Below are 16,993 nucleotides of genomic sequence, written 5' to 3'. Positions count from 1 at the left end.
TTCAATAAACCAGTCCAACCAGTCCAATATCAGTCCAATTTCACAGCTTCATATCTCAAAATGAAAAAGAAGTTAAAAATGGCACCTTTGCATCTTTCTTCATCCTTTTTTGTCATATTACTTCCACTTGCTGGCTGTAAGAACAAGTGCTGACATGTTCTTAAATGTGTTTACTTTATATATTTATATTTCTGTTGGATGACGATGGATCTGCTATAGTGTACATTTCACTGGGAGGCAAATCTAATTCCCTCTATTGTGTGAGTTCAAGCCCATGGCTGCTGTGTGGGTGGCTGTCACCCGGTGTCAACAAACAGCAGGTGGGGCCCACATGACCACCTGGCACATAGAACACAAATCCATGCATTAATCCATTCCAAGACACAAACAAAAATCCAAAAGAAGATAAATACCTATAACTGCAATCCGCATAGAAGGGATGACAGCCTACAAATTAATTAATTGGCTCTTCTACAGTGTGTAGCATGACCTGCCATTTCCTACTGATTCATCCTTTTGTGCAATATAAGCATCTCTCCTTATCTAGTGCTCATTTTCATTTCACTAAAACTGAGCTTTGGAGTTGTGTAATGCAGGCAGCAAAAGGCCAGTCCCATTACCGTACAATATAAAGACTATACACAGGAAAACACAAATTGAGGCTATTAGCTAGGAAGAAGCTCACAGCAGGTCACTTTTTACCTGCTTTTAAAAGATCTGTCTGCATGCATAAAGAAAAGTCCATGATAATTACTAGGAAGCTGATTACATGAAAAGACAAAACCATTTTTGAGAACAAGCAATAATGGGTCTTGGGTTACTTGTTCATATTCACAGGATGACATGAAAAACATACACAAATGTTTTAATGCGTATACTGTTTGATATACAAAAACTCTAAGTGCTGTTTTATTACTTAAACACAGAGTTTATTACCTATGTATTCCTCTCACAGCCACATACTGTACAACATTGTAGAGGCAAATGGTATACAGAAAACAAATTAATGCTAAAATGTTGAAAATATCCACAACTACCAACTTTTTTGAGTAACTCAAAGGAAATTGTATTTTCAACATTAGCTGTTCTGCAGTGACTCACGAGTGCAAAAATAGTTGGTTCCAGATTATTATCAAAAAGGAAACAATTTGAACCATTTAAAATCAAAGAAGGCAAAGCAGAACTGTGTGCAATTTTATTCCATGAGCTTCAAGGGAACAATGAACAATGGCACAGAAGGAAATGGGGTTGTGAGTGTAACCAGTCACCATGTTTTGTCTTTGTTTTTGAGCAGTTGCAATTTAGGGGGGCGGAGCAGGTGGATGGCCAAACGTTAAACAGCTGCTGTACTTAATTCAGCTTGAGAGGTTGTTATGAGTCTTTCTGAAGGAAAATGTGGAAGAAAAACACAGCAACAAAGAACAAAATTTGTCCTGTTTCACACAAATTAAGGTTTTTTTTGTTGTTTTTGTGCAGAATACTAAAATGTACTAAACATAAAAGGTCTGTCCATCGTAGTCTTTTAAAATTTGGTGCATCTTTGAGTGATTAAATCTTTTCCAAATTACTATAAGACACCTAAGACATGTTGGAAGTAGTTCAGGCCTAGAGAGTATAAATCAGTAAGACACATAATCAATAATATTCTCCAGGTATCTTTGCTTTTTATATTAAAAAAATATTTTTAAAAATAATAAAAGAAAAACTTTTAAAAGGAATACATTTTAGTAGTGGGGAACAAATGAAATCCACTGAACTGTTTGCAACAACTGTTCAACAATTAATCAAAGGCATTATTTAGTTTTCCCACAATATCAAGTTTAAGTTCATGAAAATATATCAAAAATATCAACAGACATGTTTTTAGGAACATAATTTGATATCTGGGTAAAAATTAATGCTTGATGATGGGACACTTCAGGGAAAACTATTATGCAGAAATAGGACTCTGGTTACCCAATAGGTGGGATCATTTATGGAATGATTTATATTTTACATTTATATTTTTCGAATATATATAAGTAAAAAGATGACACTGAGTGTTATGAAACCATGAAATGGTACCCTGTGGTGTTTTTGTTTACATTTCCATAGTGACGAATCTTTTCTTTATCAGAGCATGAACATCTCTTCTGAAATATTTTAAATAGCATCTATTTATCCATCCTAGAAAAGATATCTGCAAGACTAATACTGATCTTACAGTGAAGCACTGAACCCTTATCACTGTTGTGCACACAGTTCTGACATTGTGAAACAAAGCACAGCATATCCTGCTGGATGTCTCTAGCCTCAGCAAACATTTTGGTTTGGATAGCTATAAAAAGGATAGCAATAAAAAGAGTACACAGAAGTCCCAAATGAGTTTGCCTAAGTAGATCACTTGATTAAATAGGCACAAAGAATCATCTCTGCAGTTTAACTCGCCCACTTACTAACTCTGGCATCACTACCTGTTATTTGCATTATGCAAATCTTGTTATAATTTAAACTATAAGCTTGATGAGAAATAAAATAATTGCTGTTATGTTTAGCTAATCCCTCGTTGCTCAGGCTTTATGTGCTTACGCTTTATGCTTTTTCTGTGTATTTCACTGGCTATGTACTTGAAAATTTTTATCCACAAGCTAATGTTCTGCAATTCTGCATTTCAAACTGGAATGATTTCTATGGGCCTCTGATTACAGACTTGTAGAGTGCACAGGAAAAAAAACCCACCAAAGCTGAATGACTGCTGTTGATTTTCTTTAATTGCTTACGGTATCAGTGACTACATCGGTTGCTAAGTTTGGAATGCTACATGTGGACTGTCGCCACAGTCTTCTGAGCCCTAGTGACCTTTAGAAAGAGTTACACACACTAACAAAATAACTTCATTATACTGATTAATTAATCTTGAATCCTTTCAGGGAATTGGTCAAATGGATAAATGGGGCTCTATGCTGATGAAAAGCACTCAGATGATTGGAGTTAAAGCTAAAACGTGCAACATTTCTAGTACACTGAAATAAATCCATAGAATGATTCTTGGAAAGCTAAATACATATTTATGTTTCTGTTTTAAGCCTATGTACTATTGCAATCCAACTTCAGTCCCCCTGCTTCACCTGTACCTCTGTAACAGCAACACATATCCACACTCTCAGTCGTGTCAGTGTATTTAAGCTGTCAGTATTCTGCTCATTGTTTCGCAGCATGCTCACCCAAAAGCTGTCCCGTTGCTTGTTGCCACTGCTCCCATCAGCATTTCAAAAGCTACATTAACCCAATAGTAGCTTTTCAAGAGCAACTTCCTGCCACATCAGCCTGATTATGCCATTTCAAAGAGTTTGAGGAGTCAAATACAGTTTGGTGCTGGTAACAGCATCATTACCACCACAGTGCAAGTATTGTGTTTACATTTGCAGGTGCAAAATGAATGTGTAATCAGAATCATTATTAGGGTGCATCATGTAGCTCATGAAATAAAAGTAGTACATATCATGCCAACAAAACTGTGAGTTTTGATTCAAAAGTGAAATTGAAACTAGGATCAGAGAAGATAAAATGCTGTTAAATCTATCTAAAACAAACAAAAGCCTCACCCTCTAAAGTTTGCTTCTGCCCATGAAAATATGCATGCACCATAGTGCGCTGTATGCACCTCCTATTGCTTCTTTCCTGCACTTGTTTATGGATGTTTCTATTTGTTTGTGCTCTTAGATATCTTCTGAGCTTAACTGTGAATAATGATCTCAATGCTTGTGTTGGCTGAGCTAATTACTGGTTACTGGTAACTGAGATTGCATGTTATTATTCTTTCTGATATACACAGCCAGACTCATTGCCTACCAAGCTTATAGCCATACATTGCTGTTTAGCTCCAATCAAACAAGTGCCACATAAGAACACATTGTCTGAAGCCATTAATTTCCTTAATTTGGGTTTCTCAGACTGCTGCTGCACTTCAGCTTAATTGCTGGGTTCTAATTAATACTCATTTCACTACACCGCATGTCACCTGCATGGTCTGAGTTGCCTTGAGAGCAGTTTACCGCAGGACTTTCAGTACACCTGGTAACAATGAACACAGTCCCAGCTGTTTTGTATTCTTGGTTAATATATTCAAGTTCAGTTTTGGTTCTAGTGCTTAAAGTTTTGGATTGCTATTTTAATTTCCTTCTAATACTTTTGAGTCTCTGTCTACATTATTTCTAATGATGAGTTTGTCACGGTTCACTAAAAGGACTCAACTGCAGGTCACACCAAGCAGTTTCACAAGGTTTTAATGAGCTACTCAATGTTGTTTCTAAACAACAGAAATGAACCAAGTATCTTCGTTAAAGCTGAATGTTCACAGGCACACACAAGATTTGAGTCACCAAAGCAGACAAAACTTAAGATATTTCATCAGAAGCAAAATGTTAAACTCAGGAAAGGTTTTTGTTCCAAAATCTGGTAAGTATAAAATTATCCCAAAGTCAGAATGTTCATTCAGGTAAGTAGCTTGTTACTCAGTTGGAAGAGTCTTTCTTTTCTTGCACAGGTTTCCGTCCTCCTTCTTTGATACAGGGTCAACTTCAAGTCTTCAAGTTCATGTTTATTTCCAGAGAGTGTGTGGGAGAGTGGGTCAGGCAGGTACGCAGCTAAGTATTCCAACAGGCACACCAGACAGAATCCTCTAAGAGGAGGAGGAGGAAGAGGAGGAGGAGACAAGCAGGTAAATACAAATCGAGGTTTACAGGGCAAGCAGGTAACTAGATCATATATCTGAATTGCAAACAGGCTGAGCAACACTATCACATAAAGTAGGTTAACAATCTGGCACCAAGTGAAGATAAAAGGCAGGTTTAAATGCTGTCATTCGCTGGGGATGTAAAGCATATCTGCCTGCCTGAGTCCTCCCTAGATCACGCCTACTCCTGAAAGCTACTGGTTAGTTACACTCACAGTAATGCAAACCTACAGGCGAGAGAAAGAGAGAGATAGAAGGCAGTTCTGGACTAAAGCTCTGTGCTGTGAAACAAGTGGAACAAACCTAGGCTCTTTCCCTTATCTGGATTAACTTATCAGCATAATCAGTCACATGAAGCTGGTTAGCAACTCAGCAAGTCAATCGAAGGTTTCGCATGTAGATTCAAATGAAACGGGTGGAACTGGCAGCATTCAACCAATCAGAATTATGTATTAGTCTACTGGCTGATATTGCAAACAAAGATAAATCTGTAATATTAGAAAAATATGAAGAGGTTAAATGTGCAACACAGCTGCTGCAAACAAAGCAGTAACAAAGTGTGAGTGTGCAGGAGAGGAAAAGCACTGTGCAGTGTTAGTGTTAAAAGCGCTGTGTAACTGTATGTGCATTTAAGCTCTTTGGTCAGTAAGGCTGGAAAAGATCTTTTGCATTAATGAAGTCTAGCATATTTGAAAACAGTAAAAAAGAGAGCCAGCATAAATGCTGACTGTGCAAGTTAACAGACTTACCGATATCACAGCTCTGTCACTCACACAAGGGAGAATCTGATTGATTATTGTATTTTGTTAAATTCATTCAGACAGTTTTAGTTTGTATTCTTTCTGCTGCAGCCTCAGAGAGGAAAGAATCAATATACAAACATAAATGATATTTTTAGTCTATCTGCAAATTTGATATAAGGTCAGTAATTATAACTAGGTGCCTTCTAGGACTATGTTTGCATGTTTATAGAACAATAAAACTGTTGTAAAACTGCAGCCAGCAGTAAAAAACTCCATCAAGGAATGAAGTTGCTTCTACCAATCTGCGTTCATTACTCATGTTCATTATTAACAAATAAACTTTAGATCCTCCTACCATCAATGCTTGCAGGTCTGAGGGATTTTCCAAGAATGATAATGCTGGTTTCCAAAGAACTGATTGGTCAGTAAGCACTGATTTCATACTTCTTCACATTTGCAGTATAAACGACCAAGGAACAGGTAAGAAGTGAAGCATCTTCATAGTACAGAAACACCAAAGTTAACCCTGTAACATACCTAAAGTAGCTTTATATAATAATTTGTGAGTTTTTGAGACCTCAAAATCAGCAGCATGTTTTCCCCTAAAATAAATTGTACCAAATACAAGATATAGAAAATGTGATACAAATTCATGTAATTATTTAAAGGTTAAGTAAACACTCCAGTTTCCAAAAGTTAGAATTTTTTGGCAATTATTTTATGATTCAGGCTTTACAGGGTTAAACCCAAAGATGCCTGGATGAGACTAAATCTCTCTTAATAGTACAGGCTTATGGAGGACTAGGGGGAGCAGACAGTTTTAGTCTTGTGTTATCTTGTATTTTGACTGAGGTATTTTGTTAGTAGTTGTAGTAGTACTCTCCACAGTATGTGTGTTCCTCTTTCCATGATTATGCATTGGTTCCTCTGTGCTCCCTTGTTAAGTGTTTATATTTGTATCTCTTAGTCTCTTGAGCTTCTTCCTGAGTATACCATGCTAGTTTTGCTTTGTGCTTATCCTGCTGTGTTTGGATTCTGTTCCTTCTCTCATTGGACCTGCTACCAGCAATAAATATTGCTTTCCATTTGCAGTGTCAGTCTCTTGTATTCTACACAAATCTGCAATCCACACAGCAGCAGATTGTGAAACAAATACTGGCATGTTTGCTACCAAGCAGACCAAACTGATATAAAATGGGCCAATCACAATTGTTTCAATTTGCATTTGTTTAACATGTAGTTCCCGGCGGGGTGGATTCTGGGCAAAGGTGTAAGCTATGGGGTAGGGTAAATTTCTAAAAGAGGATTAAACAAAACAAAACAAAAACAAAAAAATCCAAATGAAACTTCAGGATAAGTTAGCTGGCTGGGTAAAGACAGGCAAAGGAGCTATTATTTTCATTCATTGGGAATCTAAGGTTTTTGGCCGGAGAATCAATTGCAAAGCATCTTAGCAATGGCAGTTTAAAAGTATAAGAAATTTGTAGGTAATTCAGGGGAGATCTGATTATGCCCTTGAGTCTCTGTTTATATTTGGTTAGGAGTTTGCACTTAAAGGATATCCAGTGGGTAGATATCCTTGAACACATATTCCTGTGGGGAGATCAGGACCTAGATGCCAAATGTTACTGCTGTAAATATTCCACATTTATACTAAGCCTGTAGCTTATTTGCCCTGAAATATAGGTATGCATTAACATGTGACCAAAATGCTTCTGTTGTAATTACCTTTGCATAAGAGTTGCATAAGTTGCTTTCTTATCATCAAGTGTCTTGAAGGAGTCGGTCAGGATGAGGCAGCAGATGTAGGAATGAAATAGGTAACAGTTGGAAAAGGTGAAAAACAGCCTCATTATATCTAAGTTTTTTTTTTTACAGTGTCAGCATCAGGGCTGGCACTGTGGCTAGATGCTATAATTATGGTATGACAATGGTGATGAGTCATACTGTGCAAATGGACTGCCATTTGCACTGCAGCTCAAAAACACAAGTGATTGACTGAAGATGCAGCAGTTTCAGAACTACACTGACTTGCATTGGTGCACTGAGTGTTTCGTGCTGGGCTGACGGCCTTTACTGTCATATAAGAACATTTTTTCAGAGGATACTCAAATGTAGAAGGAGACATAGATCTTTCTGATGTGTGTTTGTACAGTGTGAATAATAAAAAAAGGAAGAAACCATGGCTTTACAGCAACCAGATAGACTTTTAAATTTAAATATACTACCTTTGCTTAATTGATCCAATCACCACATCAGTCCTCCATCTGAAGAACTCTAGAGACACTCCAGACGGTTTAGATTTGATTGAGCCAGCCTCTTCTTCTTACATGAGTAGCCTCACTGGACCCACAGCTGCAGTCAGGCCTTGTCTGCAAACATGAGATCGTCATATGCTGTCAGTCAACTAAGAACTGATGTGGCTCAATGCCATGCTCATATCAAACAGCACAGGGGTTCACAGACAAATACTTTTCCTCTCTCCCTCTTTGCATTAAACAGCTTGACATGATTGATTTTAAACTCCACCATACCCCACATGACTACATGACTCATAGCAATTATTATTCACTACAGCTTTTGCATATTCCTCAAGGTTAAACCCCCAAGTCACAACACATCATTTTCACACTCAAAACAGCACAGTATATGCAGAAAACATCAGTTCTCCAGGAGCAGCTGTTGTATGGTTTGTTTCAGCTGTTAGTGTTTAGATATCCATGTGGTTAAGTTTGATTGTGATTGTGGTATTCAGTTTCTCCCTCCCTCATAATCTGCCACTTACAATACTGTCATACAGCCTGATGATGTGGCTTGTAATTAAAAAAGAACAAAAAAGTGGATTTTGATATGATCGGCATATTTGACCTGTTATAGCTGGAAACATGGGCACGTAAAAACATGAATTTGCTGGCCAACATTCTTAAGGTAGTAATGGGTAATACTTTGAACATACAGAACACTGTAGACCTGCAGGCAGAATTGTGGATGTTAAAAGATACTGACTATCGTCATATTATTCAGTTTTTATGTTGATTTCTAAAAAGGTGTAGAGAAACCCACATTGACTGCGATCAGAAAACAAACCCCTCTGGGAACAACAACCTTCACAACAGGCAACATAAATTTGGTTTCAAAATTATATTCAAGCTTGAAATGCACACAGATTGGAGCTGAAAGAGACACAATTGTAAAATGTCATGGAGATAATGCGTATCTTAAATCCTCGCCATACAACTAGTTCTAACCTGAACGAATCCCTGAAAGAAGCTGCGACCAACATGTGGCAATATGCCACTGAATATACTCTTATATTGATATGCAACAACTAAAGAAAATATTTTCGATATTTATTTCACAAATTGTGTTTTCAGGAGATCTCATGTCTTACGTAACAAGGACCTTGACTTATTTTGCATTTTCCTCAAACACTGAAACCACTTCTCACCCTGCAGACCCTCTGTACACTTTTTTTTTCAAGATGAAGGGACAACTTGTAATTGTTTTTTAAGTGGCTGTGCAACTGCAAATGAATATAGGAATGTGTGTATGTGTGTCCTGGACTCCATAGTTTTCAGTAACAATCCCGTGTCACCCCCAAAAGTTGATTCTGTTCATCTGGACGTAGCGTTTTCAGTGGGAGAAACGTTTCGTCACTCATCCAAGTGACTTCTTCAGACTCAGCTGCAGGTTTCCCTGCACTCATCTTCTGTCACCATTTTTGTGTGTGCGGTGTAGGTGTATGAGAGGGAAAAGAGTGTTATTTCCATGCAATCTGCATGTTGAAGACACAACACTACACTCCTTTACCCACTATCCTCTGTGAGGCCTCTGGCATGGCCACACACCTACAACAGCTGGTTGGAAATCCCAAACAGGAGTATGTTTCTCTCTGCTAAGCTTCTGCTTTAACAGAACTCGTTATATTCACCCTTCACGCCTCATCGCCTCAGGCCACAAGAAGGTCAACATGTTTATCAATAAATGAACTTTTAATCATTGTACAAAAAAAAATAATTTCTATATGGAAAACTGTGCATTTAACTGTAATGTAGTCGAAATAAATTAATTCGCACAGATTGCTGCCTTCAATCTTGTCTCTTCTGCCTAATAAAAGGTTTAAGGAGCTGACAAGTGATTTAATGAGGTGAAAGCTCAATAATAAAGTAAGTAATTCAGGGAACCATCTGGGAGTGATGGTATTTAAACTGTTTAACACCTGCTATTAAGGGGTACAGTGTGACCTATTAAGCTATATGGAAGCATGTAAAATAAACAGTTAGGGTAAACCTAAACAGCAGAGTTTCAGGCAGGAAAGCTGGTGGATATTACTCATATCAGTGAGATGCCAAAACTTCATGACTAGCATGGCTATTTAACCAAAGCTCAGATACGGACCCTGTGACTTTTACTCTTCAGTCTTCTTGGTCGTCAAAACCCAGCAGCCTGGAGTAACTGGTTTGCAATTGTGGACTACAAGCATGACTTAAATGCATTATCTTTTCCTAATCTGAGGATAAGGTCATTAAATTTTTACCTGCAATTTAAAATCTTAGCAGAAAATCTGACAGAGCTGAAGGAGGTTACAGAGCAAACCAGCACAGAAGCAGCAACTCAAGGAGAGCTCGGTGCATGTGTGTATGACCCTGCCATAAAAGCCAGAAAACCACTCAAAAAAGAAAGAATGTAAGAAAGGCTTGTTCCTAAAAAAAGAAAGACAACAAAAAAGACCTAAAAACAAAAAACAACAAACAAAAAAGCCCTTTGTAACAGCAGTCACAGTTCCAGTCGACCTGTCTTGTTTAACCAGCTTGAAAAACTCTCCTTTTTTTATATGTTGTCTCACTGTGGAGACACCCACATCTACCTATTTCAGCAAATACAGTGGGTGGAAAGGTGATGTTAGAGGTCCTCAATCCAGGACTACTGACAAGACAGTGAGCAGATCTACAATATGTACAGACCAGGATGCAAGATGGATCCAATACAAATTTCTACTCACCAGCTTGGTTTTATGGTGAGCTGAGTAAGTTAAGAATTGCTCTATCGCCCTGAAGAGGGTTATGTTTTAAGACACAGTAAACAAAGGAAAAATCTTTGCCTTTGCCATGCACTATTCCAGCTTTCCTTTCTCTCCTCCCATTCCCTCTGTTAAATATGTCTAACTATTCCACTAAACATCAAATATGTACACTGAAAAAAAAAACAATTCTAAAAAGATTTAATACGCGTGTGTGTGTGTGTGTGTGTGTGTGTGTGTGTGTGTGTGTGTGTGTGTGTGTGTGTGTGTGTGTGTGTGTGTGTGTGTGTGTGTGTGTGTGCGTGCATGTGTGTGTGTGTATGTGTGCATGGGATGGCAAATTGTAATATGATTTTTTTTCTCTTTAGAATAGCAGAGCCATGGCAGCAGCTCTCATCAAAGGGTTGTATATGTGGCAGTGTAATGGGGTCACAGTGATGTGCAGGACAGGCAGGGTCCCTATTTCACAGGCTGAGAGATGGAATGTGCAAAGCAGTAGCAGGAGCAGGCAGCAGAAGGGACTGAATAATGAATTCTATCTCTTCGGCCTGTCTGCTTTGTCCTCCCCCCTCCACAAAACTCTACTTGGATATTAAAAGGTGTCATAGGCCCTGCAGTGTCACAGCAGAGCCGGTGGTAATGATAAAGGCAGAGAATATAGGAGGGCTTTGCAGAAGTGAAGCGGGACAAGCAAACGACTGCTGACAAAATGATATGATAAGTGTTTCACCATTCATTTGCCAAATGCAACATGTTCTGATTTGCGCAGTTATGGTAGTTTTTCAAGGTTGACAAGATAAGCTTCGTTTGCAGTAGACAATGTGGACGAAGAAACATCTGAGTTCTGGTTGGACTTGTAACTGAGAGAGATGAAAAGCGTACTTTTCTGTCCATCACCCAAGTGCATATGATTACAAATTTTGCTCCTTTTTTTTCTCCAGGTGACTGCTGAAAAATATGACTAATCGGATTAGATGAGCCTATTCTCGTTCCTAGGACATCAAGTGTTGCAATTATGACAAAGCCGCTAACCTCTCAAAATAATGCACAAGCTCTCCTTTGGTGTCTGTCTCCCGATGCAGCAGGCTTAGGCAGCAGTGAAACACATCTTTCACTTCTAACTAGTGGATTGCTGTAAAAGTCCCTTTCGAGTCACATTTTTAACATGTAAGTATGGGCATTATTGCAGCAAAACTAATTGTGATTCTGAAGTTGCATATTTTAACCAAAGCTGTGTTTCGCTAATCCTCACAAAGTAGTGTTTAGTGCCCAAATCAAACCACAAAGTGCAGTCTTACTGCTAAATCTATGACTTACTCAACCACCATACCTCTGACATCTTTTGGCTGACTTTCTAGCTCTTAAAAAAAACATCATATTTTTACTCAAAGGTTGCTCTAAAACAAAACAATCCTCAATCCCATTACCACAATTGTTTTAAGGAAATATATTGTTCAACAGAGAAATTGCAGCAAAGCATTGCACCGATTTCAGATTGCTCTTATGTCTGATGTCAGTTTCCCTTCTTCTATAGCCTCTCTTTACAGCTATTTCCATCAGTGGGTTACCTGCATCTTTATAAACCTCCTCTGGTCTCAGTGGCACCAGCTTGCATGCTGCACATACCGCTAATTCCTTTTCTTTTATTCAAAAGCATTATGCTGCCACTGCTAGCACTGGGTTTTTGTATTCTCAAGCTACTTGTACGCTATATATGGACAAAAAGTTCTTGCATCAATAATCCAGCCTTTTAGCATAGTAGTGCATGTTTCAGTTGACTGCTACAGTGACTTACAAGCTGGCTGGATGTTCAGAAGCTAGAGTGGATTGTCTGCCATTTCGAATTTCAGCGGTTTGATCTCTGGCCCCTCCGGTGGACATGGTAGTAAACCCCAAACAGTCTGTGGGTGTATGTGATAGTTAGAAATGACTTAAAAGCACGGAATAAAGCACTATGTAAATGTGGCTTGTAGTAAAAAGTGCCTTGAGTGCACTTTACATTATATTCCCCCTATAGAAGTATCATCTATTTACCGGCCACGAAAAATTCTCATTTTCTCAGCACATCAGCCATTTACCAAGCATCAACCAGTTAATGATGAGGAGACTCAAAGTGGATCCCCATCTATAATCACAAAAGGCCATATGTCTATTTTCCTCAATGAATCAATTTTAGGCTTCTTCCCTGCTGGCATTCCGCTTCCAAATTTTCTTCTTGCCCTTTCCTGCATAAAATAACAAGTACTTCCCCTTTGGCACACCTCTGTATTACTCCATATGTTCTCCCTCATGTCATCCATGCCATCACTTTTTAGCACAGTTAACCTTGACAGCTTGTCTAAATCAAAACCACATGGTGTTCAGTTCTACATAGATCCTGCTCCTTCTGACAGTTTTTAAGGCAAAAGGTGGTTTTCCACCAAACTACACCAAAATGCTTTCATAACATTTTCCAGAACTACCCAGTAGTCATCGTGGCCCTTTTCTGGAGGCACAAATGATCAAAGAGGTCCATTGTCTTTCATTTTGACAACCTTGCCATAATTTACATAATCAACAAAGTCCAAAGGAACTCCCCTGCCATCATTCCCCTTCAAGTGCCATCTACCATGGTTACATCCAGAGCCTGGTTTATTTTCCAGTTTCAACCTATTCTTCCCATTTTTTGCCTCCTATGTCCACTAGTTAATTAAAATACCTATTGTGAAGGTTTATCTTTGTCACATTAGTTTCAATACTGGTCGTGGACTTAATGAGCCAAGGCATGAGAATGTCAACAATATTTCTTTGCCTAATCCAATACATTGTGTTTTATCTGATAGAGATCTGCTGAACAATTTCTTACACGTAAGAACAGGAAGTTTCTTAGAATGTGACATAACCATGGTTAAATATTTGTTGAGTGACTATGAATAAGTAATTCCACTCAAGCTTCAGCGCATAAAAAACAAAATAGGTCTTCAACAGTGATAAGATGCAGGGTGCATAGCCTAAGATGTGACTGTCTGCTGACGGTAATGTTTTGTTTTTCCTGTTAACTATTTAAGTGCTAAATGTTGAATGGATGTAAAATTATGTTTATTTATGAAAATAAGGAATAACAGACATAAACAGAAAAGTGGACAGAAAATATTCCTCCAACTGAAAAACTGTGCTGCACAGGGCAAACATGACATTGCTTCCTTTCACTGTAGTACGAGGTGAAAAGATGCAGCGCAGTGTGATTACCTATTCAAAAGCATCACTAACTAAGCCAGAATACCAAGATGCAGCAAAACATGGAACACAGCGGCTTGTAAGTACACAGAGGTTTTCGGTTCGGCTACTTGTCGTGTTTGGCCTTCCATTCTTCGCTCTCTTATTTGGATACCATGGGTCCCTGCAGATAGTGCATGCCCCTGGTATGAGTGCTCCTCTTCTCTGACAGAACAAATTAAGCAGAAACGACAGACGAAAGGCCAAATGGTTCCAGAAAGACACAAAGGAAAGTGCTGTTCATGAAAGTCCCTTGTTGTGAAAATGAGGTTTCACAGGATCCTCGGTGGCAGTGAAACATGCCATGAATATGCAATACCTCAGTCAGCTGAGCTTATTTAGCATACTAACAGGAGGACAGCTTTTTGGAGCTGTTCACTGCTGCGCTTGATAAGGGCAACTGTTTTGTAAAAGTTGTAAACTGTACAAATGTTCTGGAGTTTTTGAACCATATAAATTTTAGAGGCAGGGCGTAAAGGATTTATTGCTTCACCCGTGAACTAATGAGAGGTGAGAGTAGAGTTTTCTATCGAGTATATTAACCAGCTACTTAAAATGAGAACTGTAATTAAAAAGATGACAGCTTTATTAACAAATACAGAGGAGTGGAGTACTTGATTAGCAGGGAGAAGCTGATTTACATTCTTGTGTGTGTGTAACCCACCCTGCTGTTTTAAATGTGATGCACTGGAACTCCATTCCCCAGGAACATTGTCAAAAGCTGTCAGCAGCTGTTATTGTGTTATCTGCCTGTCCTCGGAAAACTATTCATTGTTCATAGAGTTGACAGTTGCAGTGCAGTGAGTGGATGGTCAGGAGTATGATTATTACACTGGCACTTGAAAAAAGTGTTATGGCGTGGAAGAGACCATTTATAAGACCTTGTTTACTCTTTCCTACATTTTTCCTGTGGAGCTTTCTCCCAACAGAGCTACAGTTTTTTTTTTCAGCATCCTATAACAAGGCAGACAGCATCTGGCAAACAGCAAAACTGGTTTTTCCTTTAACGGCTGCTGGCCTAATCCATGTAATTCACTGTGAAATCTGATTTGTGGTGACAAAACCAAACTGAGATAAAATAGTATCGTAATTGTCTTCTGCTGCCACTCTGGGAGGATCAAGGCTGAATCACGCATACATGAAAGCGTGCACACACAACTGGTGAAATAATTATGATTTTTGTGGTTTTGCTTGCAAGCTAACAAAACAGTATGTCATTATGTCATTAGTTATGTTACAAAGGTTCTTCAGTTACTTGCGCACCAGGCAGATAGCAAGAAAAAAAACATCTTGCTGTAAAATCAGTGGATTTCAGCTCATGTGCGAGAGGAAGAAAATGGCTGCGGCGATGCAGCTTTTATTTTTATTGGAGGAAAGTACAAGAGTGAAATGGTGAAGTGCAAAATTCATCCAGAACAGGAACAAGACTGAACTTCTAACACAACTTTAGCTCTTAGCAAGCATCTGCACAGACAGCATGCTAACACAAAACTAGCCAAGAACCCAGAGTGACGTTAAAGCTGAGTGTGTGGCATCCCCAACGCAGCAGCCAGACCATGATCTTTAACAGGTAACAAAAGCAGTGATGAGCAGTCAGGCGTGCAGCTTCTCTTTCTACCTTTTGTTATGTTTCTAAAGTAAAATCACTGACTCTCTTTGGGCTGATTTTCATCTTAGCTTTGTGTTGCTGGTCTTGTGCTTGTACCTAAAAACGAAAAGAACGATCGTACCCGTGTCCTCATTAGAAAATGGATTGGTGTTAGTGTGTGGGACTTTAGCCTGTAGGTTTACATTGTAATTATGAGTTTCAGGTCATTTTACAAAGAAACTAGAAAGTAATGTAACGATTAGTGTTACAAATTATTTTCTGTGGCAAGTAACTGAGTTGCATTACTTTTAAGAAAAGCAACGAGGGATGTGTACTACATTACTTTTCTTGAGTAACAACCCCATGCACTGACAAGAAGTAAAGAGGAACAGTGTAGAGTTTTAATAAATATAGTAGCTGGAAAAAAGTACTTGAAAGGATTTAATCATTAATAGTGTTAGTCCCAGTCAACACATCTTTGTTGGATGTGCGACACACAATGGAACACACAAAGGAGTCCAACAGCTACTTTGAGGTTCCTTCACTCATTAATGTCTAAATTGTATGGCTGATGGGCTTGCTTGGCAGGGCCCTGTTCTCTGAGAATAAGCAGCGTCACTTGGACAGATGGCAGGAGAAAGCAGCTGTGACTAAGGGATATACAACAGGGCCACAGTGCTGTGCCAATGACACAACCTTAGGATGGAGGTTCAGAGCAAAATAAGTAAAATGGAAAACAATGGAGTACGCCCTTAAACTCAGCCGTGTTATGAATGCCAGTGGGCAACAAGCTGCAGTCTACATTCCTCATATCAAGGGAAACTCATCATCTCTCACAGCCCACACAGACACAGGACTGCGCTTCAATCACTCACCTTCCCTTTCTTCCCATTTTATTTGGGTCCTCAGAGCTCCAATCCCATAACTTTTTAACAAAACCTACCTTGACAAGCTTCCTCTGATTTCTCCAAGTGCAGAAAAAAAATATAGTCCAGGAAAACTTCAAGCTATTTCCTCATCCCAGTTGATGTGCTGCTTGGCAGAAGGGATGCATAAGAATGAGCAGTTAGCAGCGTTTGGAGTCCAACTGGGGGGCCTAGCTTGAGAAATGAGCTGGCATTTGGAGATAGGCAGGCACAGACTAATGGAGTCACTCTGAGGGGTTCTGAGTGAAATTTTCATTTCTTTTCTTGGGGGGTAAATCATGGTGTATGGTAAAGGGGTGAAAGCACTGAGGCACTGTGGGCTGAGGCACAAGACAGCCTGAGTCTAGGACTTCTGCTGAGCACGATATTAACATGAGCCAAGATGTCTGCTCTGGCATGTGATTTTGTTATCTGTTCCCTTCACTTGACTTTGTATCATATTAAAGTTAGATGATTTTTTCCCCCCCTGTAAATCTTGGGGATTTTCAGTTTGTCAGAGAGGGAAAAGCATTCCGCACATGTCTATTTATCTTCAGGTATCCTGTTTGATTCAAAGACAAGACACATGTGCAGCTATTACGTCTAAACATAAGGCACAAGAGAATTAAGCCACATGTGTTCAGCCACGACGACAACAACAAAAATCTCGCCTTTTATATTATTTCCTTTTCTTTCTTTAGGGGCCACAGCAGATGTTCCCCACCAAAATATTTGAATTTCTTTGGGGGGCTTTTAGCAACAACAGCC

The 16,993-nt window shown here is 38.9% G+C and overlaps 1 long non-coding RNA gene across 1 annotated transcript; it reads right to left on the bottom strand.

The window, feature by feature from the left end:
• Positions 1-4,528: 4,528 nt before the first annotated feature.
• LOC120441413 lies at positions 4,529-7,765 on the bottom strand. Its single transcript, XR_005614056.1, has 3 exons — positions 7,686-7,765; positions 7,186-7,229; positions 4,529-4,660 (listed from the first exon to the last, which is right to left on the bottom strand). It is a non-coding gene; the product is annotated as an uncharacterized LOC120441413 (long non-coding RNA).
• Positions 7,766-16,993: the final 9,228 nt, after the last annotated feature.

The sequence above is a fragment of the Oreochromis aureus genome, linkage group 8 (assembly GCF_013358895.1).
Source record: "Oreochromis aureus strain Israel breed Guangdong linkage group 8, ZZ_aureus, whole genome shotgun sequence".
Taxonomy (NCBI): Eukaryota; Metazoa; Chordata; class Actinopteri; order Cichliformes; family Cichlidae; genus Oreochromis; species Oreochromis aureus.
The sequence above is the reverse complement of the archived record's forward strand: the minus strand, read 5'-3'. Positions and strand labels throughout refer to the sequence as shown.